Source organism: Myotis yumanensis, unplaced genomic scaffold, assembly GCF_028538775.1.
Source record: "Myotis yumanensis isolate MYYU_CA2020_CCGP unplaced genomic scaffold, mMyoYum1.0.hap1 SCAF_11, whole genome shotgun sequence".
Lineage (NCBI taxonomy): Eukaryota > Metazoa > Chordata > Mammalia > Chiroptera > Vespertilionidae > Myotis > Myotis yumanensis.
Genome location: NW_027223762.1, coordinates 17226398 through 17251620, shown reverse-complemented (window position 1 = coordinate 17251620; position 25223 = coordinate 17226398). Strand labels below are relative to the sequence as shown.

Genomic DNA, 25223 nt, shown 5'->3' with positions numbered 1-25223 from the left:
CATCACAATAGACAATGGTTAAAATCACCCACACTCGTATGTTTCCAATTACTAGTTGTGGATGGGAAAGTTGGATAGTGAACAGGCTGCAAGGAGAAAATTGATTTGTTTGAAATATGATGTTGGAGGAGAGCTCTACCGATATCCTGGACTACCAGAAAGATGAACAAGTGGGTCCTAGAGCAAAGTAAGACTGAAACATCACTGGAGGCAAACTGACAAAACTGAAGCTGTCCTACTTTGGGCACACCATAAGAAGGCAAGGTTCAGTGGAAAAGATAGTAATTCTGGGAAAAATAGAAGGCAACAGGAAAAGGAGGAGATCAAAATATAAGATGGATTGACTCCATAAAAGAAGCCATAGGCATGAGTCTACAGGAGTGAGCAGGGCTGTTGTAGATAGGACATATCTCTCACGGGGTCACCTAGAGTTGGAGCCAACTCAACAGCACATAACACACACACACACGCCCTTATTCTAACTACCAAACACAATTCACCAATAAAGAAATGATGTACCATGTATTTTTCAAGCCTTGAGGTGATTCTGTGGATGACTGGAGACTGTACCTAAAATTATAAATGCTATTTAGTAATTGTTTTTTTATTTTTGTGATGTATTGCTAATACATTTATCAAATATGGCATATTTAGGGTCCTTTCAAGCCTTTTCAATTAATAACTCAACTAGCATTTGAATAACAAATCAAGTAGCACTTGTGAACTTAAGTGTATAGGACACTTTGCCGAGTAGGTTTATCAAACAGAATTCTATATGGTAAGATGCTTACACTGTAATAGCTTTCTAAGAACAAACCAATACTTGGGCCAGACTTCCAGGAAATCCAAACATCTGTATTAAAAAAAAAAGGTGGCAACAATCAATCATCCAGTTTTGTCAACATGTTGCCAAAGACCAAGATCACTGGAAATGTTTTTAACCAGATGTCTGTGGATGTATCTTGAATCAAAACTACAAACACAGACTAAAGAATAAAGTACATCAATAGTTTTACCTTTGAGTTCATCACATGCACTTTTGTTTCGTAAGTTCGAACAAGTAGAAAGTAACTTCAGAATTTGTGGAGATGATTAAGGATTTCTCTTTATGATAACCTGCAAGATAACCATTAAAAAATCAGCAAGGAATATTTAAATAATACAGGGGTTGGCAAAAAAGTAGGTTTATAGTTGTGAGTATGCAAAATAGAGTCTATTTTGTATTATTTATTAATTATTGTCTTATTTTCCATACAAACAACTGTAAACTTACCTTTGCCCATCCCTGTATGTTGGGAACATACTAGGTATTGTAGAAAGCTACGTGTATTATTCTAGTTAAGAAAGCTCTAGTTTTGAAATGTTTTAAAAGGAACTTGTATTACTTCTATAATAAAGAAAAATAGTTTTAAGGGCTAAAAGTTAATATTTATTGAGCACTTACTAAATTGTAGCATTGAAGAATATTGTATCCCATAGGGTTAAATAGACAAAAATAACCCCATCAAAATACTGTTTTTAGTCATTTTATTATCATGATATAATCAACAACTACTTGCTGAATGAGTGAAAGAATGAATAAAAATTCAAAAAAATTCAACACATTATACTTTTAAATCAGTAAAAGAGCTTTCCAGGATGGTTAATTATGACAGTTGTTAACAAATAGAAATGTTTTGGGCCGAGTAACAGGAAATATTTATTTTTGTATACGAAACCATTGGTTTATACCAGCCAGATGGTATACCACAGCATAGTTAACAACTGAAAGCCACATAAAGAAGTGGACTGGATTCCTACCCTCTGGTACTTGGCACTGTCACAGAGTTTCTTGGGTCAGATGAAAAGTCAAGTCAAGCTGAGGAACCAAGGGATGGCTGATGAGGAGGCACCCCTATCTGAATGTTCATACAATCTAAAAATAATAGCAACCTTTCTATGTATAATGGCCTGAAGTCTAACTACCTCTTAAAATCAGATAACTGCCAAGAAGTCCTTCCTTTGTAGAAAATGTGGAGATGCCACTGCCTTTCTTCTAAAAAGTGTATATGATCTCAACGGGTTGGAGGTTGTACGGGCAGATTGGAGCACTTTTGAGGAAGCAACCTGGATTCTCAAAGACACAGTTATGGGATTACAATTAAAGGGGAAAAGGACTATGATTGGCTTGCTTGGAAGACTGAGATGATGTTGGGTCAAAGTTCTGAGACATAGCTGTTACTAATGCCCCTTTTAAGATGTAAATGGTGTAGGAGTATTTTGGACTCAAAATTCTGTAGGCAGAATTTTGATAACAGAATTTTGTTAAAAAGTGGAGCAAACTGTGATCTGAGGAGGCCAACATAAAATGGTAGAAAGAATAAAGATAAATGATGAGTAAAATAAAAATAGAACAAATATGCTTTTCATTGTGTCATATTGAAAATCACCAATATTTCTCTTATCCTATATAATAAAAGAGAACCATGCAAATTAACTGTCCCTCTGCTATGTTCAAGCCATGCCCACAAGCCATGCCCACCAGCCAATCAGGAGCGAGTATGCAAATTAACCCAATTAAGATGGCGGTGGCCACGGAGCTGGAGTGAGCAGGAGGCTTGGGCTGCCCCAGGTGATGAAGGAAGCCAAGCTTCCCGCCTGCCCTGGCCAGCCCTGGGCTCCACTCAAGGCTACAAAGTTTCAATTATAGAAGATAAATAAATCCCAGAAAAAAGAAAAAAAAAAAAAAGGAGAGGCTGGGAGCTTGGATCGCCGGGGTGTGTGTGGCCAGCCTGAAAATGGCCATCAGCCCCTCACCCAGGCTGGCCAGGCACCCCAGCGGGACCCGCGCCCCCTCCCCACCCCCCCCGAAGGGGCTGTGCGCAGCCTGAAAATGGCCCTCAGTCCTTCACCCAGGCTGGCCACACCCCCATGGGGTAAGGGTCCCCCCTGGGGGGCTTGATCAGCCTGAAAACGGCCCTCAGCCCCTCATCCAGGCTGGCCAGGAACCCCAGTGGGACCCCCACCCTGATTCGGGACACCCTTCAGGGCAAACCAGCCGGCCACCACCCGGGCACCAGGCCTCTATCCTGTATAATAAAAGGGTAATATGCAAATTTACCCTAACAGCAGAACGACTGGGAATGACTGGTCACTATGACACACACTGACCACCAGGGGGCAGACGCTCAATGCAGGAGCTGCCCTCTGGTGGTCAGTGCGCTCCCACATGGGGGAGCTCTGCTCAGCCACAAGCCAGGCTGATGGCTGCCAGTACAGTGGTGGTGGTGGGAGCCTCTCCCGCCTCCTCAGCAGTGCTAAGGATGTCCAACTGCAGTTTAGGCCTGCTCCCCGCTAGCAAGTGGACATTCCCTGAGGGCTCCTGGGCTGCCAGAGGGATGTCTGACTGTCAACTTAGGCCCAATCTCCCAGGGAGTGGGCCTAAGCTAGCAGGTGGACATCCCCTGAGGGGTCCCAGACTGTGAGAGAGCACAGGCCGGGCTGAGGGACTCCCCGCCAGTGCGCAAATTTTTGTGCACCAGGCCTCTAGTAATTAAATAAAATATTCTTATATTAATTTATCAAATTTCAAATTGACTTTATTTTGTGCAGTTTGAATAAAAGTGAAGGATCTCATTGGTGAGGTAAACGAAAAGTTTCAATGGAAAAGCATTGGATAAAGATTATGTAAAAAGGACGTGTGAGCTCTAGCCAGTTGACAGTGGATAGAGCGTCGGCCTGTGGACTGAAGGGTCCCAGGTTTGATTCTGGTCAAGGGCATGTACCTAGGTTGCAGGCAACCAATCCCTGTGTTTCTTGATATTTCTCTCTGTCTTTCCCTCTCTCTTCCACTCTCTCTAAAAATCAATGGAAAAATGTCCTCAGATAAGGAGTAAAAAAAAAGGATATGTGAAAACTAGTAGGGGTGATAGTCAACTATGGCAAATATTTTATTACAATTTTAATGCAGCAAAATTGATTCAAAGATAAATTGGTAAGAATAAAATAATTTTAAACCAGGACATTAATCTTTAAACACTAATTTTCAAAGTAATGACAACTAAATCATTTGTTACTGAGGTAGCAATGATCAAGATTTTTTGGGAAAAGTTGCTTTAAAAATTATGTTTCTACCACATACTGGTTATGAGCTATTCAATAAATGTTTGTGAGGGGACAATATTGTTTACAACACATTTCCTGCCAACCTCTGTTTTTCACTGAATGTGTTTTTTTTTTTTTTTTTTAACTTGAGGTGGCTTCACAATGTAATCAATAATAGAAGCAGATGGCGTCCCTTTGACCCCTCATTTTAGCATCTAGGCATTTGCAGTCAGTTACATGTAAGATATGAGGACATTGTGCATTAAAATTAGCCCCATCTTTTTTTTTTTTTTTTTTTTTTTTTTTATTTTTTTTTATTTTTTTTTATTTTTTTTTTTTTATTTTCCTCTTAAAGTATTACAAAGGGTATTACATAAGTATCCTTCCCCCCCCCCCCCCCCCGCCCTTGACAAACCACTACCCTCCCTTACCCCCCAGTGTCTTATGTCCATTAGTTATGCTTATATGCATGCATACAAGTCCTTCGGTTGATCTCTTACTCCCCTCCCTCCTGCCCCCCAACTCTCTCTGGCCTTCCCACTGCAGTTTGACAATCAGTTTGAGGCAGCTCTGCCTCTGTATCTATTATTGTTCAAAAGTTTGTAATGGTCTTTATTATCCATGAATGAGTGAGATCATGTGGTATTTTTCCTTCATTGACTGGCTTGTTTCACTTAGCATAATGCTCTCCAGTTCCATCCATGATGTTGCAAATGGTAGGAGTTCCTTCTTTTTAACAGCAGCATAGTATTCCATCGTGTAGATGTACCACAGTTTTCTAATCCATTCATCTACTGATGGGCACTTAGGCTGTTTCCAGATCTTAGCTATGGTGAATTGTGCTGCTATGAACATCTGGGTGCATATATCCTTTCTGATTGGTGTTTCTGGTTTCTTGGGATATATTCCTAGTAGTGGGATCACAGGGTCAAATGGGAGTTCCATTTCCAATTTTTTGAAAAATTAGCCCCATCTTTTTTAGCTGCCAAAAAAGTAGATTTGGTCATAAAATTTGAGTGTAAAGAACCCGTGAGATTGTCTAGTTCAATTCTTGTATTTTACAGGTGAGAAAATGCTTGGTCAGAGAGGTAGTAAATTGACCAGCTCAAGGTCACATATAAAGTGTATGGGAACAGATCTCAGCCACTTGACTTAGTGCCAGAGACCATTGCTTCCACTCCCAGTATCAAAGCTGTCTTTTCTATTGGGGAGATTAGAATATTTATAAAGGGTGTCCCAAAATCCACACAAGAAGTAATTTTGATAGAAAACACAGGTTTATAATTAAAAATTGTAAATTTTTTATTGATTCATAAAGTATACAGTATAAGGTTATGTATGGAATAGCATATCGGGTAAATGGCCTCCACGGCTTTGCTGGCACATACACACTCTTTTGTTGAAGTTTTCCATGACCGTCTTGCATAAATGTGGCTGAATTTTGATGAGGCTCATTTTCATCTTGATGGCTTGGTTAATCGACAAAATTGTCGCATTTGGGGTTCAGAAAATCCACGAGTGATTGTTGAGAAACAAATGCATCCACAACTTATCACTGTTTGGTGCGGATTTTGGGCTGGAGGCATCATCAGACCATTCTTCGAAAATGCGGCTGCTCAGGCAATAACAAAAGAGTGTGTATGTGCCAGCAAAGCCGTGGAGGCTATTTGCCCAATATGCTATTCCATACATAATCCTATACTGTATACTTTATGAACCAATAAAAAATTTACAATTTTTAATTATAAATCTGTGTTTTCTATCAAAATTACTTCTTGTGTGAATTTTGGGACATCCTTTATCTATATATATAAAAGCCTAAGCAACCAGCCAACTGGCCGACTGGCCAGTAGCTATGATGTGCAATGACCACCAGGGGGCAGAGTGACAGCAACTTTGTAGAGTGTTCTCGCACACTCTGGGACCCCTTGGGGGATGTCTGACTGCCGGTTTTGGCCCGATCCCCGTAGGCCAGGCCAAGGGACCCCACCTGCCGGAGGAAACCCACTCACTCTACAGATGCCCTTTGAGCCCAAGCACTGCCCCAGGTGTGGCTGACTGGGGAGGGACCATGGGAGGTTGGCTCCAGGGCTTGTCTGGCCCGCCTCACCCAGTCCCACCCCGCCCGCCACCTTCTAATTAATTTCCTTTCAATGTGCACAAATCTGTACACTGGGCCTCTAGTATTACATAAATTATGAAATATTTTAAGCATCCTGAAAATGAACAAGAGTAATATAACTCTGGAGCACTTTCCCATCCAGTTCTGTCAAACCTTAAAACATTGCCATATTTGCATCAGACTGAAAGAAGATATATCATGATAGAGCTTATTTTATAGTTCAGAATAATTACATTCAATTTACACTGAAATAATAGCACAATAGCCATGAATTCATTTATAACTCTGTTGAAGTCAATTATATAAATATTCTCAATACCCTGAAAATATTGTTAATAATAAAAATATTGTTACCAATAGTAATAACTAGTAGCCATCATAGTTCTGCTTACTATAGGACAGGCACTTATTGGCATGTTTTATAGTATTTTAAATATAATTGTGTTTTGTTATTGTCCTAAAGTTCAACTCATTCTCTTCTAGACAAAATATTCTCTTTTTGTCATTATTCTATGCCCAAAAGGCCTAAATAAGTTCCTTTGTATGAAAAAAAACAACACAGATGCTTTACTTTTGGGGTAGATGCCACCTCCTATCGGGTTCCCCAACTTCAAGAGCAGAGCTGATGCTGGATTTCAGCCCCTACTTGTCCCGTTAGTCAGGCACTCTTATTTAGGGCCAAACCATGAACTTTACTGTGGCAGCTTTGATGGCCAGAAAGAGAAGACACTCATGTCTGGTGAGGGGATCGGATCAAGACAGGGTCAATCTAAAACGAGGAATGTTGTTAAAACATTTGAATTTGGTTTTGGATGGTATTATTGAATTTGTATTTGAATATAGGTTATGCCCAATGATGTTCTGAAAATTCACGTAAAAGAGAATGAGGAAACCACACTGAATGAAGGCCAGACTGAGGAGAAGCTAGGAACCCATCCAGGATGTTCTCCCAGAAATCAAATCTTTGGAACAGATTCTAAATTGAAATGATTGGATTTCAAAGCACATTTTCCTGGAGAATGTGATGGGCTAGAAAGCTAAAGCCAGTGAGGCAGAAGTGTTCTATGAGATATAAAAGAGAAGTCTTAACTGCCTCTAACTATTTCATCATCTCCCTCCCTGACCTAAAATTGACTCCACAGAGTAAAATAAAGATGGTGACTTTGTCATCCTCACTCACTACCTCTCCCACTTTATGTTCTACCTACCTTATACTTCTCACCCTTTCCCAAGCAGAGAGAGCTCTTTCAGATTTAATTTGTTTATGCCACTTATTTGCTGGTCTGGAATTCCCTTCACTTCCCTTCCAAATCTGGAGAGATGAACAAAACTACATATTTAGACTACTCAAATTTGGAGAGGATCTTAAAAGTTTAAACTCAAGAAAGTGTCTGGTATATAATCTGTACTCAAGAAATGTTAATTAATTAATTAATTAAGAAATAAGATGAGTGAAGTAGATAATGTGTATGTTTAAGAGTCTTGATAATTTTCGTTGGACTGGAAGGTCTTCCTCCACAATCTTTATCTTCAGTTAAGTTCTTCCTTGTATATGGCTCCATCCAGAAATTTTTGAGATGCTGTGCACAATGCCCTACATGACGTGAGACTCATTGACCTGTGGAATCACAGATTATATATGTTACCAGGTTATTGATGTGCCTAAGTAGTCATAAACCTGACTTGCATTTTTTTTTTTTTACTCCCATTGTGCTCATTTACTCATGAGTCTTACCCTCAGTCTCATTTTCTTGCTTTAGCATTCTGGTTTCTGCCTGGAATCTGGAGCCTACCCTGAACCCTGGTTCACTTAGCTGGAGCCTGGGCCCCTTGGCTGTGTCTTGCCCTTGGACAGAGGTACAGCTCCTGGCCTTTTTCAATCTCATCATTAGCTAAAGGTCCTGCTTCCACAGACTGGTACTGGGAATTGCCATGCTCCTGCCCTGTCTGACATGGACTGTTCCTGTCCTGAACCATAGTTCAGTGGCCAAGAGCACAGGCCCTAGAGTCAGATGGACTTGGGTTGTATAAGCTCCTTTATATCTAGCTTAGTGAAGATTCTCACCTCATTCATAAATTTCAACTAAGAGTAAATGTTTAGACTGTGAGGATTAAAATAATAATGCAGAAAACATTCAATAGGATGCACGTAGAAACGACTAATACCTCTTTGACTTCTAAGGTTAGGAACACTGGTCCAAAGCCTATTGAACACTGGCTATTGGGATGGATATTGGCCTACTTGGATTCTGGTTATTGACCTTTAGAGGTCAGACCTACTGTTGAGTAAGCAATGCTCCATGTAGTCCATCTTTTTGTTTCTCTGTTCCCATCTAGCCAGATTCTAACAAGGAAAGGGTGGGAAGAGCACAGAAGTCTATCTGTCTCATAATTTTTCTTAGCCTTGGAACTAGTAAGACAAAGGAGATTGATTACTTTAGAACATAGTAATTAACTAGGCAGAGTAGAAACTGCCAATAATATCAACAAAGCAATTCATTAAGCAGAGTAGGTACTATTAGTTAATAAACTGACTTTAAACAAATGTTTGCCATGGGTAAGCCAAAATCTTGCATAAGAGTTAACTTTGTCAAGTGTTTCTAAATGTTGCCCATTAACAAGCATGGAATAAATATTCTTGGAAATGAATCCAGGATATTTTTCTAGAAACCATGACCCTTAAAATTTCTGAGAAAGTTGCACTTGTGTTCAGCATATTTCATTGTCTCATTCCAGTGATGTGGCCAAATGATCATAGATTTTAGTCAGACATGGTTTTGATTTTCACTCTGATATTAACATATTGTCACTGCAGCTTAGTTTTCTCTTAGGGGAAAGGAGAGAGGGGAAAGGGGAAATAGCTTTCTTTTTTTTTTTTTTCAGGATGGCTGTTCAGATCAAATATGATAACACTTGTCAAGTGCCCATGTCATGCCATACCTGATTTCTATCCTAATCTTTGCCTTCTAAAACTATATGGAGGGCACATGTATATTAACTGAACTTAGTGATACACACAGCTTCTCATCTGGGAATTGCTCTGCATTTATCCCTCATACAAGAAACATCATGTGATCTAATATTCTAAGATAGGACTTGCTGACTCTCTTGATCATTTTTTTCTTTTGGGCAGTGCAACTCAAGTTTTGGCTAGGGAGGAGGACAGGGCAAGTGAAATGACTGAATTCATTGACTTGGATAAATGGGAAAAGGAGTGTTGCTGTGCATGTGTTACTATGAATACAGTTATTTCCTTGTACTATTCATGGCATAAATAATTATTGGGTGGCTAGTACAAGTAAGGCACTGTTCTGGGTGCTGGAAATACAACAGTGAACAAAATAGGTCATGTTCCTGGCCTCATGGAACTTAAGCACTAGTGAGAGCTACAGAAAATAAATAACTTAGTCAAATAAATAATGCTACAGACAGTGGTCACAATGTTAGGAAAATTAAAGCAAAATAAGAGGGACAAAATGTGTGGGAGCGGGTGAGGTGTTTCTGTCTTTTATAGGGTGGCCAGAGAGAGACTCTTTGATAAGGTGACATTTGGGCAGGGGTCTGAAGAGAGTCAAAGACAGTTTGCAGATATTGAGCTGAAGAACCTTCCATGTAGAGAAATAATAAGTTGCAAAGGCTCTTGAGGAAGAAGGAAACACGAAATGTTTAAAGAATATTAAGGAGATTGACATGATTGAAGCAAGGATGAGTGATGAGATCAGAGGAATGAGGTATGAGTGGGTGGTTGTTCCCACAGGAGCAATTTGTGAATCTGTGGTGTGTTTTGTGTGTCACAGTGATTGGTGTGTGCTACTGTTATAGAATGGAAGGAGGCCAGAGATTCTAGGCATACTGCAATAGGTGGGATCACCCTACATATTGCCCACTTTTGAAATACCTGAATGAGTATTTATATAGTGTATGACTGCCACGTACAGCTGTGTGGGTTGTGGACTGCAGAATTTTTGAAAGCATCATTGACATGGATCTGCTGAGCATGATATCCCCATAGGATTGTGTTGTACACAATCTGTACAGCTGTAAATGGCATCCCTACACATGGGGTTGACCGTATTACCTTTTTAAGATCCCTTCCTATGCTGAAACTATGCAGTGCTCTGCGGATGAAGGTGTTTAAAATCATGGCAACACCTTGCTCAGCTTTGGCTTCTGCTCTGGAGGTGAGGCTGAGAGACAGAAGGGAATATGGAGAAGGGAAAGTCAGGAGAAAAAGGGCAAGAAGGAATTCATATTTTATTGCACATGTGGGGTTGTGTTTTACTCATTTCGAACATAATTAAGTGACTATGCCAAGTTCTTTGGAGTTGGGGCCCCCTGCCCTCCTGGGTCAATGGGTGTGAGTGTTGGCAATGGAACTGACACTGATTCTGCACCAACACAGCTTTGCAGTGATGCTTCGCACCATCCAGCCCTGCCCACTCCAAACTCTGGCTGTCAGCTGAGGATGTTCATCTTCCAGGACATATTCTGGGACATTGTAGGAGTTCCCTGTTGCTACTGGAACAAATGACCACAAACTCAGTGGTTTAAAGCAACACAATTTTATTCCCTGTTCATTCTGGAGTTCAGAAGGCTGAAATGCTCTAACTGTACTAACATCAAGGTGCAGGCAGGGCTGTGTTCTTTCTGATGGCTCTAATAGAGGCTATTTCCCTCCCTTTTCACTTCCAGGTCCTGTTCTCCATCGTGGACTTTCTCTTCCTTAATGACTTGTTCGGACTCCTCTCTCCAACATTAAAACGAGCCATTTTCTCTAGTATTGGGGCTTAGACCACTTCTCCGGCGCCTGCAGCCTTAGGTGAGACCCGCTTCTGCCTCCATCACTCACCCTGGGGAGACCCATCCCTACCTCGGCCCATCTCTCAACTCAAACACACTTCTCAGTGGCGTCAGACTGGTCAGTGCTCACTAGTAGGATGAGCTTCCCTGAAAGGAGAGGAGGACAAGCAGGATGAAAAGGGAAGCTTTGGTCCTTGAGACGCTAAGACACTTGGGAAATGCAACCAGGAGAGTTCATCCTCCAACATTGAACTTCAAGGTGATTTTCAGCTATGGAGCAGGATAAGATGAGATCATTTGTGGTAAGGTAGAAATATTAGTGTGAGGTTTTCTAGAGTAACTTATGTAACTGGGAGATTGTCTGAGGACCTTCTAAGAAATACCAGCTTGCCTTGAAGAATTGTTTTATGTTATCTAATATTTGTTTTCTGGGAAATTTATCCCACTAAACCTTCAAAACAAAAATAAAAAGGAGGGGGAATATGTTTTTCTTTTTTTTCAGTTAATTAGTGACAAAGAAAAATTCAGATTTAAGTAGTTCTAGATTCTTAAAAATCCAGAAACTCACAAGTAATTTTGCTAGCCTTGGAATATGGAAAAAATAAAATAATAAAATAAATTAAATTACCAACTGCCCAATACACTGACTCCTGTTTTATCTTGTGATTTGCCTGGAATCCAGTAAGCTGCTTCTCTCTCCAAATTTTGTGTGTGTTGATTCAGAATAATTTTTTGATGATTATTAGATTGATTGAAGGCATGTGAAGGATTATTGTTGAAAACATGAGAGAAAAAGATGTGAGGCAATAGCAGGTGTCATAACGGAAAGCACTCTTACTAACAGCATGGATATGATGGTGCATTTTGTTCCAATTTAAAATAAAAAATGATTTAATTCAAGTTTATATCTCTTGTTTTTGCTACATGGAGTGTAACAGAACAAATAAAAATGAGATGCTTTATTTTTTATGAAGTGTCTGGGTAAATTATATTTATAAGTAACTCCTGTGTGTGTGTGTGTGTGTGTGTGTATGTTGTGTTTACAGAATTCAGTGGCTTTGTGACCATGATGACATCATCTCTTCCTCCCACCAAATTACTCAACAAGATGGATTTTTCTATTGCTAGCAGCTTCGGCTTTAATGGACAGAAGTATTTATCAGACAACCACAGCACATTAGGATTGCTACATGAGTAACAAGGATTTGTAAAGACTAGCAGACTGGAAATCAGGAATGGTGGATTCAAGTCCCAGCTCTGACATTAACTATGGCTAACCTTGCCCAAGTCACTGAGACCATTGAGCCTCAGTTTCTTCACCTGCAGAATGGAGGTGATAACATTTCTCAGATCTGCTTCTGCCTTCCTAACTGGTCCAGGCTCTCCACGGGTCTTGCCTGGATTGTCTCTGCTTGCTCTTACGTTCGCATAGAATGGCCTTACTGTGCTCCTGCCTTCTGTGTGGCAAACTCCTTTGTAGCATTGAGACCCTGGAGAAGCAGCTCATTCTTCGCCCCAGCCTCCCAAGTAAACTTGAGTGTCCTCCCTTAGAGGCACCAAGGGACTTGGCATATTTGATGGAGGAGATTTCCTCATATCCTGCGTCTGTCTTCACAGGTTAGTCTCCTTGAGGCTGTGGAGGTTCAGGATCCTAGTCCTTTCTCTCCTCAGTGCCCAGCACGGTGTGTGACCCTCAGTGGCACTTATCAATGTTTGTGGGTTGAACTGGTACACACCCTGCTTGTCTCTGGGTTGCTGTAGGTTGTTCTGAAAATCGAAAGGAGAGAGTTAGATACGTGCAGATTTCTTTGAAAATACCTTGGCTGCTTCTAGATTTCTTTCTGCTCACACAGCTCTCTGGACGGGTCATGGCAACTCTCGCCATCTCTCAGTTCCAGATATGAGACTCTGGTGCAGCCATGCAGCTTTTTCTTTCAGGTTAAATAAGCCCCGATTCCTGTAGTCATGATTTATAGACCCCATTTCCAACTCTTTAATCATTTTCATTGCTTTTCTCTGGAACCATTCCAAGCTCTCCATTCACTTACGTTGCAGGCACCAAACTGGGTATGGTATTGAAATACTGAGTGAAAGAATTATCTGCTTGTTCCTATATTTAATATTGCTATTTATACATAAATGCTTTTTTTCTCTAGTCAGTCTACAAATATTAACTGGGCACTTATGCTCTACCTGGCACTGGCTTCAAAGTTTTTGGCAGTCTCAGCGACATGATTCCTCTCTGTGAGACAGGCTTTCTCCGGCGGTATTACATGAAAAACATTATACTTATAAGCATCTGCATGGTAGTTATTTATGTAAAAGTAAAGTGGCTTTCCATGTCAATAAACATGCTGCCTCTTATCTGGTTTGTTTACATGAAATTAATTTAATAGCTCATCTGCTCCTCGAATAGAGCAAGCATACTCCTTATTCCACATTCCACTGCACATTAAAAATGAAGCAGAAAATGATCTAGTGATTTTTTGTGCATTATAAATTTTAACATGCTCAAATTTAATTCTAACTTATAGATTTTTTTATAGTTCAGCTGATCATTAAGGTTTTTTTAATCTATTGTCATTAGAGAGATTTCAGTGGATGTTAAAATATTAATACCATTTAACTACTTAAACACAGCAAAATTATATCACTACTGTAGGCTGCTTTATCTTTGAAAGCATTTTTCATATCTCTTATCTCATCAGATCCTCATGGGAACCTTGTTAATAAAGAAAGGTAGGAATTATCACCCTCACTGCCTATTTGGTGAACCTTGGGGGCACAAACAGAGCCAAGGTTCAACCAAGATCAGTTGGTTAACGGGAGATAAGTATTCTGACTTAATATAGTTTTCTTCTTCATTAGAGTTTCTCAAAGCTTGAGAAAAAAATTGGACTTTTACTATTATATAAAACCCCTATAGATGAAAAGTTCTAGGAAAGCCAAAATAAGGTCACAAAATGTTTAGTATTAATGTTATTTTGATGTAAAAGATTTTTAATGCACACAAACCACCATGTAGTGTATATAATTATATCATCAACAATATAACTAAAGTGTTGACAACAATATTTATTCATAGACTATGTAAGTATTGTGGACTGGTAAAATAGCTATTTATTAGTTAGGAATATTTCTCTGTTTTCTAGCTATCATCTATCTATCTACATATCCTCAACCCACCCACTAATCTATTCTATTTCTATGTCTCTATAAAGAGTGCCTATTTCATATAAATGAAATCATACAATATGTGGTCTTTTCTAACTGTCTTCTTTCATTTAGCACAATGTTTTCAAGGTTCATCCATGTTGTAACATGTTTCATTAATTTTTAAAAATATATATTTTATTAATTTTTTAACAGAGAGGAAGGGAGAGGGATAGAGAGTTAGAAACATCGATGAGAGAGAAACATCGATCAGCTGCCTCCTGCACACCCCCTACTGGGGATGTGGCCCCAACCAAGGTACATGCCCTTGACCAGAATCAAACCTGGGACCCTTCAGTCCGCAGGCTGACGCTCACTGAGCCAAACCGGTTAGGGCGTAGCATTAATTTTTAATGAAAAATATTCCATTGTATGGATATACCACATTTTATTTATCTTTCATCAGTTGATGGCCATTTGGGTTCTTTCCTATTTGGGGACATTATGGTAGTGCTGTTATGAACATTTGTGTACAAGCTTTGGATGAGCATGTGTTTTCAGTTCCCTTGGGTTTATATCTAGGATAAGAATGGTTGAGTCATTTAGTAACTCCATGTTTGACTCTGAGGAACTGCCAACCTGTTTTTCAAAGCAGCTATACCATTTTACATTTAACCAGGCTTCCAATTTCTGATGTCCTTGTCAACACTTACCATTATCCGTCTTCTTGATTGCAGACATCTTATTCTAATCATCAGTCTTCAAAATAAGGGAGAGCATAGAATTAAATTTATTCAGTTAAAACCACCTTCAGTTTCAGGTGTGTTATCTTTGAGAAAAGCAGGAAGTTTGGAAAATTTGTCTTCTTTTTAAACATTCAGAGGAGATAGTCTTAATACCATGTTTTCCCTTTTGCCTTGAGATCACTGTTATATAAAGCTTATATTTAGTTTTAGCTAATGGTCTTTCAATACATTTCAGATAAGTTTTCAGGAATTTGGGGAAAATATTCTTTTGTACAGGCTCTTAGGGAGAATGACCTTTGTGGGCTGATCCTCCTCTTCTACCCCCCTACCCCATTTTCTGAATCTCCTCAAGCATCTAAGGAGAAGCATTGCATGGGAAATACCTCCTTTGGCAATCATTCAGTAGCCATTGTCTAGTATAGAGAGTTAAACGCCTACCTGGCTCTGGTAGCACCAAGCTGCAATCTTGTCTGAATTCTGCTGTTCTTTGATCTCATCAAAAGGCATATTTACACATGGACCGATAAGGCCCCTTGGCACTGGGACCCAGGTTTCATGCAGAAACAGATTTGGCACAGGACTGATGAAAACTCAATTATGATTTATGTCTACGCAACAGAGTTTCCCATTGATTACCTGCCAGAACCATGATAAAGTAATGTTAGGCCTGAAGCCAAGTCTTCTCAGCCGTAATCTTTGCTTAGGTTTTGTATTCTGTGCCCTTTCTCGAGTTTTCTGAACATTTGTGAACAATAATGCACAAAATGATCCTCGGATGCAAACTTGTCTGCAATAAAGGATGCCCTTCCTAGTGTCCAGGTTAACTTTGTGTTTACCTTCCATTTGGGATTTATCCAACACCTGCTTACATGCATGATGCTGTTCGAAGTTATCTAGGATGTAGAAGAAATGGAAAACATGGCTCATGTTTTAAGGAACTTGCCTAGAGCGATCTGAAGGAGGTAAGTTGTTCAGCGATGAAGACACTTTTCCAAGAAGCAATTCCCTTGTATTGTTGTTATGTTGGTGAAATTGAGCAACCTGAGGGGATGATCAGAGTGAGCTGAAACTAGACTGAGAGGCTTCTTGCTTATGATTATTAATTGAGGAAGGGCATTAAAAATAAAAGCTATCACAGCTAGGTAGAGGGGATGTGGAATGAGGGTCATTAAGGGGTTTCTGTGGAAAATCTAGCTTTCTTGATAGTTTCCAGTTGAGATGGTGATCATTGGACTCCTCATATTTAAAGCTAATATCTCTTTAAAGTAGCTAACTTTAAAATAGTTCAAAATATCTACATTAACATAGTGCCCCTGTATGATGGGCCCTGTTCTAAGTGCATTACCCGTGGACTCATTTAAATCTCAGAACATTCCTTGTGAAAAGTTCTATTGTTATCTCCATTTTATAGACTAGTTAACTTTAGATTGGAGAAAGTACAAGGCTTGTCCAAGTTCCCACAGCTAACAGGTGTTGCTGGAATTTGAAGCCAGGTAGTCTGGCTCCAGGTTCTGTGCCATCAATCACCACCTCAGATGGCCTCTCATAGATGGAAAAGAAAAACAGAGGGGCATATGCGATGGACTATGTCCTGACTCTTTAAGGAGTGATGGACCAGCCCTTTCTCACAGTGGGGAAACGGGTCACTGTTCTTCAATCTGAGGATCACTCATAGTTGGCAAGCAGCCAGTTCTGAAAAGCCATTCTTCTTCAGCTCTTTAGAATCTGTTCAGTTAGGATTGTGATATGGACTGAATTATGTCACCCTCAAATGATATGCTGACCTCATAACCCAGTACCTCAGAATATGACCTCACTTATAAATAGGTAATGAAGCTACTTTCTATGGCAGCCTTAGGAAACTAATGCAGGTTGAAAGTGGCTTTCAGGTGTGTGAGAGGGCCTCCTGTTAGCTGGGGACTATTAAATGCTCAAAAGAGGATCTGATGTCCACATATCAGAGAGGGGAACAACTGATAACCACCACAGAGAGGTGTCACACAAAACAAAAATCTTATCTGATCACCTAACCTCATATAAATAAAAAAATTTCAAATTGATCACTACCTCTAAAAATGTACCTAAAACAGAAACGTAGTTCTTGTCAGAAGCTGGGTTATGCTATGTATTAGACAATATAGTTACATTCCAAGGAGGGCTCCACTCCCCTCCCTCCTGCTCCAAAGCAATTCAAAGACCCCTTATCACCAACCTTCCCACCATTATTTATACTACAGGTACAGCCCTATTTGATAGGATGAATAGTATAATTTATTCCACATCCTAAAAGAACAATGCTCCCTATCTCAAATTATAGCCTTCTTTTATTGGACGCTAGCCCTAAAATATATGCTAGGTATTTGATTGTCAAATTACAAGTTTAATTTTTATAGGTCAATGTTTTATATGTGGAACAGAAAACATCAAGCAACTGTATCCCTTTAGAGACCACTGCTATTTTCTCCATTGTCTACTAACAAAATACATTAGAGAGATCAAAATATTGCCGCATTTATTCCTTGGCATTTGGCTGCTTGAAGAGCTGGAGCTAAATCTAGACAGAACCCGAGGTAGAGATGCTTTCACAAAACTGGCCCTATTATGGCTGTGCTCAGCTCAGAGCCCATAGGAACAGTCTTTTGACATGACAGACATTAGCCTTTGGGGCAAGCATGTCAAACTCAGAGGCTAACACAGACCAAATAAATGAGGCATGCGGCCCGTGGGTCACGAGTTTGACATGCTTACTTTGGGGTTCCAAAGGATTGCATTTAGGTTTCTCTTCTTTGAAACTTGGCTCTTAATGATCTAATTGAGCTGACTTCAGTCCCTCCCTCTCCTGGCTATCTAGAGACACGTAGCACAAACATTCTTTCTTATATGCATATTATGGCTCTATTATTTCAAACAAGGAGTGGCCTGAACAGGCCTCTGACCCCACTGGCTAATTATTGTCAAAAAGAAAGGCCACCAATAACCCTTTTAGCCTTTTCTTATTTTTTTTTCTTTTTCCAAACAAGTTATTGTCTTTGCTAGATATTCTCACCTTTTAGCTAGTTTATAAATACTTAAACAGTCTCATACAACTGGTTGCTATTTCCACAATATGCATTTCACAATGGTTTATCTGGGAACACACAGTAGAAAGTATTCTGCTCGAAGTTAAAGATGATTTCAGTGTTAGGTTGATTTTTTATTTTGTTCGAGGTGGGCATCTAGCCTTGAACATATTCAGCTAATCCTAATGGAGTAGAACTGTGGGGCCTCACTGCCTGTTCATTGGGATCTGCAGTGGGTTCACAATCATTGTCTAAGACTAACCCTGGTCTTTCTTGCCAGTGCTCCCTTCCTTCATGTTGGAGAGGAGTGGCCTGGATATGTACCTTGACGGGTCCTCAGAAAAAGGAGATGAACCCTAGTCCTAGCTCTGGGCACTGGAAGATGAACTCGATGGCACAGAGAATAGTCACTCTCAATGCAGTTGCTGTCACCCACAATATTGATCAGAAGCTAGGGGAAACACTATTCAGAGAGAATTGCTGAGTTAATTCACCTCCTTATACTCTAAATTAAATTCCTGTGTCAAAGCTGATTTGCAGAGTCAGAAACACTGCTTTTGCTGTTGGCCATCTCTACCTTCTCTTTTCTTCTTTCTGAACATCTTTTCTCTGTCTATGTCTGAGCATGTGCCATTAGCCTCCAGCAGCGATTTTCAACCTTTTTCACCTCACGGCACACATAAACTAATTACTAAAATTCTGAGGCACACCAGAAGGTACATTGTGTTTTTTGTCAATATGACAAAAACATAGGCATAATCTTGATTCATTCACACTGGATGGCTATTGTGTTAGCTGTTGTCATTTTTTAACTTTGACAATGTAAGGGGGGAAAGGTCAGTGCCCCTGACTAAATAGTCCGGTATGGAATGTTTTACAAATTCTTGTGACACATGGGTTGAAAATCTCTGGCCTACATCAAGAGTCATTTGAGTAAGCAGCCTCATGAATCTTGTTGGATGAATTGTAAAGGAGTGGTGATGGTGGTTCATGACATCATCCATTTATGAGGATCCCAGGGAAAGTTCCTGTCTGGTCTGAGGACCAAGAGCAATTTGACTTCCCCAGGAAAGTTGGGTTGTTAGTATCTCATGGATACTGTGAACTGTGTAACTAAGGTTTTCCTTTTCATGGTGACTGTCAGAAAATTTCGAGCCAGGTTTACAACTCACCTACTGCGCACGTGTGGGTTATTATGCTATGCTATGCACTGTAGACTCATTTCTGACTCTGTACTCCTGTTTTACCTTCTTCTCTTGCCTCTCTTTTAACTGATGCTATTGTGTCATTTCTATGTGTCTTGTTATAGGCTGCTTTATATATTTTCAGGGACAGAGCAAAATATGAAAATAAACCCATGTCTATAATAATAAAAGCATAATATGCTAATTAGACTGGATGTCCTTTCAGATGTCCTTCCGGACGACCTTCCGACGAAGCCACCGCAGCAGGGGCTGAGGCAGAGGTGACTGTGGTGGTGGTGGGGGGGCCAAGCCCCTTGCACGAATTTCGTGCATCGGGTCTCTAGTACATAAATAAAATAACTCAAATGGGGTTGCAAAGGGAGTGTTGCAGATTGGTTTGTGAAGAAGAAAATAGGGGCTTCCAGGTGCAGGGAGCAACACAAACAAGTAATGTACAGTGAATGGTTTTATCAAGGGAGCTGATAAAAACCTTTCTTATTATGGTTAAAGTAATGTAGATAGCTGCTCAACTGAATGTCTAGAATACAACATGGGGAAAGATGCATGATATAAAAATGGAATTGCTTTTAAAATCTCTCAGTCTGATAAATATTTTTTCTCAGGAATGAATATATGAAAATATTTTAGTTACTATTCATTGAAATGGAACCTAAAAGTTATCTGAAAAAAGAAGGAGGCATTGAGATAAGAAAATCATATTAGTATCTTTTAGCTTAATACATCTTCATTTGTTATTTAAATTGTTAGGAGTTAGGTGATGGCATTCTTTCCATTTTTATTCATGACTGCTGGAGGTTCTGACTACATCTATTTGAAAAACAAACATGGGGGAAAACCTGAGCATTTTATAGTCAGATTAGTGTAAATAGGAAATTCACATGAATAAGGATGACAATAATTCCAATAATTCAAAGGAAGGAAACATTACGCCTACTCTATTTACCTGGAAATCTTTTACTCTCAAGGCTCCACTTTCATTGATCAGTTCCATGAGTTAAGGGCTTTGCTAGTTGATTACTGCTATATTCCAAGTATTCAGCCCATTGCTCAGAACACAGTAGATAATCAGGACTTATATATTGAATGAACAAATGAGTGAGTGAATAAATAAATGAGATGCGTGTGAGGTTTAAACTGTATTTGTACAATCAGGATAAAGTTGATTTGACTTTGGGGAGGCAATGACAGCGACTTTACTTTTGCTCCATTTGGAGAATATAGACTAAAGTAAAATTCGTTTAAGAGTTAATATCCCAGATCACTGTTTAAATGTTACCATTTTTATGATTATTTGAAAATCTGTTTCCCTCCACAGTGTGGAGCCTACCCCAAGATGATTGTTTTGTAAAATAATTGTCTTCCTGTTGGTGTTAGAATCATGAATACTGGCGGTATAAGGACCTTCTAGATCAGTAGCTCCTTCCTGGGAGATGAGGGGGTCAATGACTGGAGGTGATACCTCAGACCCAGATCACTTTCTTTTCCATGGAGATTATGTGATACAGCAGTTACCCACACTAACTCTGGAGACAGACAGGACCTGCTAGAATCTTCTCTCATCTCTAAGATGAGAATAATAGTTCCCACTTCATAGGATTGTTTGGGATATATGATGAAATGATGAATGTAAAGTATTTAGAAAACTGCTTGGCATTATTTAAATAAAGAATTCCAGGATACAGCCAAGTTCAGTATTAGAAAATAAAGCATAATTAGCTTGAGAGTCTAAATTCATCTCCACACATTAAATTTTCCCTATACCCAAGTAGAATGGATTGCTTCCTTCTCTAAACACCTATCTGGTGTTCTACATGTCTGCTAACCAACCCCTCCCCCTTACCCACCACCTCTCAAATAGTGACCCTTGAAAAGGCAGGATCTGCCTTCAAGATAAGCAATTAAATTGTCCATTAATATTATTTGAATAATTATCAATATTATTCTTCAATGAAATTAATGCAGTGGTCCCAGACCAAGGCACTGTCCACACAGATGCCTTTCATGATTAATCCAATGATTCAAACTATAGATTTTTTGCCCTTGCTCAATTTTTTCAGAGAGGACTAATTTAGTCACATTTGTTATTTGTCTAAATAAGGAGTTTTCAACCTTGGCACTATTGACATTTTGTCACGGTGAATTCTTTGTTGTGTGGGGCTGTCCTATGCCTTGTAGGAGGCTTAGCAACATCCTTGGCTTCTATCCACTGGGCATCAGTAGCACCTGCCTTCCCTACCAGTTGTGGCAATAAAAGGCATCTCCAGACATTGTCACAAGTGTCCTGGAGAGCAAAACCATCCCCAGCTGAGGAACATGGGGATAGATTACATCAAACTGTCACTTTTCTTAATTAGCCCTTAGAAGCAATCTCTGGAATATGCTTTGAAATAAGATCATAGAGTCTTTCTGAGGCAGTTTAGCAACAGAGAAGGAGAATTTTCAGCTCTGAATGGTTCAGAGGGTTGGATCAAATGACCGTCTGAAGTGGCTCTCAAGTCTCTGGATGGAAGACACAGAAGTCCCACATGCCTCCTTGGGTCAGCCGCCTGTTTGCCTGTATATACTTAACATATAATTTTCAAGCTTGCCCTTCTATGATGTATTAAATAGGGGCTCGATATTCAAAACTACAGGGGCATAGTCACATATCTTGCTTCCTTTAAAACATTTTTGCTTTATTTGTTTATTAGTTTCTAACTGACCATATTTGCCTTGCCCCTCCCACCTGCACAAGGGGTCATTTTCTAGGTCGGTTGAGTATAGTAACACAGGAGGTTCGTGGTGATCGTGGCTATACACACATCTCAGAGCCTCTCTGCATGTCAACAGGGCTAATACACCTGGTGCTTGGAACATAGCCTAGCATGGCTGTGATAGCAGATTCCCAGCTCCCACTCTAACTCTTTCCAGCTGCTCCACCCCATAGATAATCCGCGCATTGTGCAGAACAATCCCAGAGCTGTTCAGAGAGCATAGCCCAGGGCCCAGGGGTTGCTATTTATCTGTGGCATTAGATCAAGAATGATATGGCAGTAGCTTTATTGACGTGCTTAGGAAAGACTTCTATCAACAACATCTGAGGCTCTGGTCCTTTCTCTCAGCCCTCTATTGTCACTGAAAACAATGCTGCCTGTGTTTGAGGATTGGACATGTTCTGGGAAAACCTGCCTTAGGAATGCACACGAGCTTACGATGGCCTCTGGGCACATCCCTTGGTATTCTTTGTTTCAGATATACATCCCTGCACAGGTGAGGGAAAGTAAGATTGTATACACTTTGTTGAGTGTCCACTGGGTTTATTGGTCAGGCTGGGGTTAAGGAGGCTCAGAAGGATATGCAGAAGCCAAGAAACCAAGATGACTGATTCTAGAAGAGCTAGATGATCCTTGCTACCATAAAGTGTCCCTTAGTTCCATGCAGAACAAGTTCAAATAAAGACTCTTTCCAAACCTGGTCATCCTTCAACTATACAGATGGTCAAATTAAAATGAATTACCCTTAAGTGGGGAGGTGCAGAAGGATCTGGCTTCAGAATATCCATAACACAGTAAAGGTGGAAAAGTACTTGTGACCAGGAAGGTTGGCTAAAGGAAGAGGCAACAATAAATGAAGCCATAACCTTTTCCAGAGATAGGACTCTGACTTAAAGACAGATCAAGTAGAGTTGTGAATAAGATTTAAAAAGAACCCACAAAGAAGGGTTTCAATTTTCTTAAGTAATTTTTAGCACGAGGTTTATATGAAGCATGGAAGAAACTTTAACATTAGTGACTTGTGTTGGCATACTGTTTTTATTGACTATTATTCCAAGCTGTGGCTTTTATATTTTTCTCTTCTCTTTGACTGATATTTGATGAGTACATTTTAAAGAACACTTTGCTATTTTATGGCCAGGGTGCCAGCTCTAGCAAGTGGAAATTTGTAAAACTGAACAATATAGCCCTTCCAATATGGTTCCCTCTGTTATGCACCAATAAATAACAGTGATTTCAAGGATGATTAATCATAATCATTGTAAAGCACTTTGGCCAAGCCAACATCTGTTTCCATGGATACAGCAGTTAGCCATCCCGGTTTTGTAATTTATATGTTTTAGTTATTGTTCCCAGATGACTATAGGACCATTGTACATAATATGACCTTTTAACTTTAGGCCCCAAAGGACTCTGTGGTTTACACGCAGCCTGTAGTCCTTTTGAGAAGTTTTCCTTGAGAATTTGTGGAGCTCTGAGGAAATGAAGCAGGATTTCAAAGTTCTTCCCATCATCGCTCCCTTGAAGAGGCAAAGTGAAGAAAAGAACGGTGGTGACTATGTCAGTAACAAGCACTTAATAATTCTGATGACATTGTCAACGAATCAGAGATCTAAAGACTCGCATGCACTGGGGAAACTGAGGAACGGCTCCCTCCATATTCTCACTGCAATTGAGTGGGAAGCGGGTTTACAACCAGGTCTCCTGACTCTCAGGGCAGGGCTCATCTTTTCCTCAATTATTTTACACAAATATGTTTTATTCAGTTCTTTATTGAATGCATGTTTATTGAGCCCATACTATGTGCCAAGCTCCAGGCTCAGTGCTGGGAAGTTAATGGCAAGTCAATGAGAAGTCAAAACGTGTTCTGGTTCCTGCCCTTGTGGCTCAGAAAGAAGCTAGAGCAGTGGTTCTCAACCTTCCTAATGCCACGACTCTTAAATACAGTTCCTCATGTTGTGGTGACCCCCAATTTCATTGTTACAAATTGAACATAATTAAAGCATAGTGATTCATCACAAAACAATATGTAATTATATATGTGTTTTCCAATGGTCTTAGGTGACCCCTGTGAAAGGGTCGTTCGACCCCCAAAGGGGTCGAGACCCACAGGTTGAGAACCGCTGAGCTAGTGGGAGAGGATCGCATTAAGCAAATAATCACAGAGGCCAACGGACAGTAAGGCTGTGACAAGTTGTGAGCTGGTGAGAGCTGTTGTACCCTGAAGGCTTGTCATCAGGCATTAGGTCTAGTCACAGAGGTAAGGACAGGCTTCTCTGGAGCACTGTCACCTGAGCTGAGATCTGATGAAGGAATTAACTATGTGAAAATCAGAGGAAATAGCATGTCAGGGGCCAGCATGTCCTAATGCCTCCAGGCAAGAGGAAGCAAGCTGAGTACCAGCACTAAAAGCAGGTGTGACAGGAGTGTAGAAACACAGGACAGAATGATCCGGGGCCTGATTATCCAGAACTGTGTGGCCCATAATGAAAAAAAACAAAAACAAACTGTCTATTCTAGTTATAGCATGGACTCACCTTCAGTAGCTTCGCTTGATTGGATTGTATCAGAATCCAGAGTAGCTGGGGACCAGTGGCTGGAATCTCTCCTGCTTCGGCCCTTTACCCCTTTAAACATCTTACTGTGATTTTCTCCACATTTAGGCGTGAAGTCCAAATGCTGAGAATGTCAGGAAAGCCCTGAGGTCTTGCCTGTCCTTGTCTAGTCTGGTTTCATATGCTGCAGCCCCTGTGTCTGGGGTTCTGATCTCCTCTCAGCGGACGAGGGAGGCCATGCAGTGGACCCTTGTCATGGGGTTGAGAAAACAGACAAGTGTAGACCTTTCTCTTTCTATGCATAGGGCTCCAAGTAGTTCTCCCACATACTGGATGCATAAGATACTGCATAAGAAGTGGCCCTGTCTGCATTAGTTTGTGGGTTTTTTGGGGGGTAATCCTCACCTGAGGATATTTTTCCATTGACTTTTAGGGAGAGTGGAAGAGAGAGGGAAAGACAGAGAGAAACATCGATGTGAGAGAAACACGTAGATTGGTTGCCTCCTGTATGCTCTCTGACCAGGGCCCTGGGCCAGGGAGGAGCCTGCAACCAAGGTAGATGCCCTTGACCGGAATAGAACCTAGGACTGTTTGGTCTGTAGGCCGACACTCTATCCACTGAACCAAACTGGAGAGGGCTTCATTAGTTTTACATGCTGCACACTAAATAGCCATGCACATAGCAGCTGTAATAACACACATTTATCATCTCACGGGTTGTCTGGGTCGGCAGTCCGTACATGGCCT

The 25223-nt window shown here is 40.3% G+C and overlaps 1 pseudogene; it reads right to left on the bottom strand.

Annotated features, from left to right (window-relative positions):
• The window catches only part of LOC139019618 (phosphatidylinositol 3-kinase regulatory subunit beta pseudogene), a 132687-nt pseudogene extending 117276 nt beyond the window's left edge, over positions 1-15411 (bottom strand).
• Positions 15412-25223: the final 9812 nt, after the last annotated feature.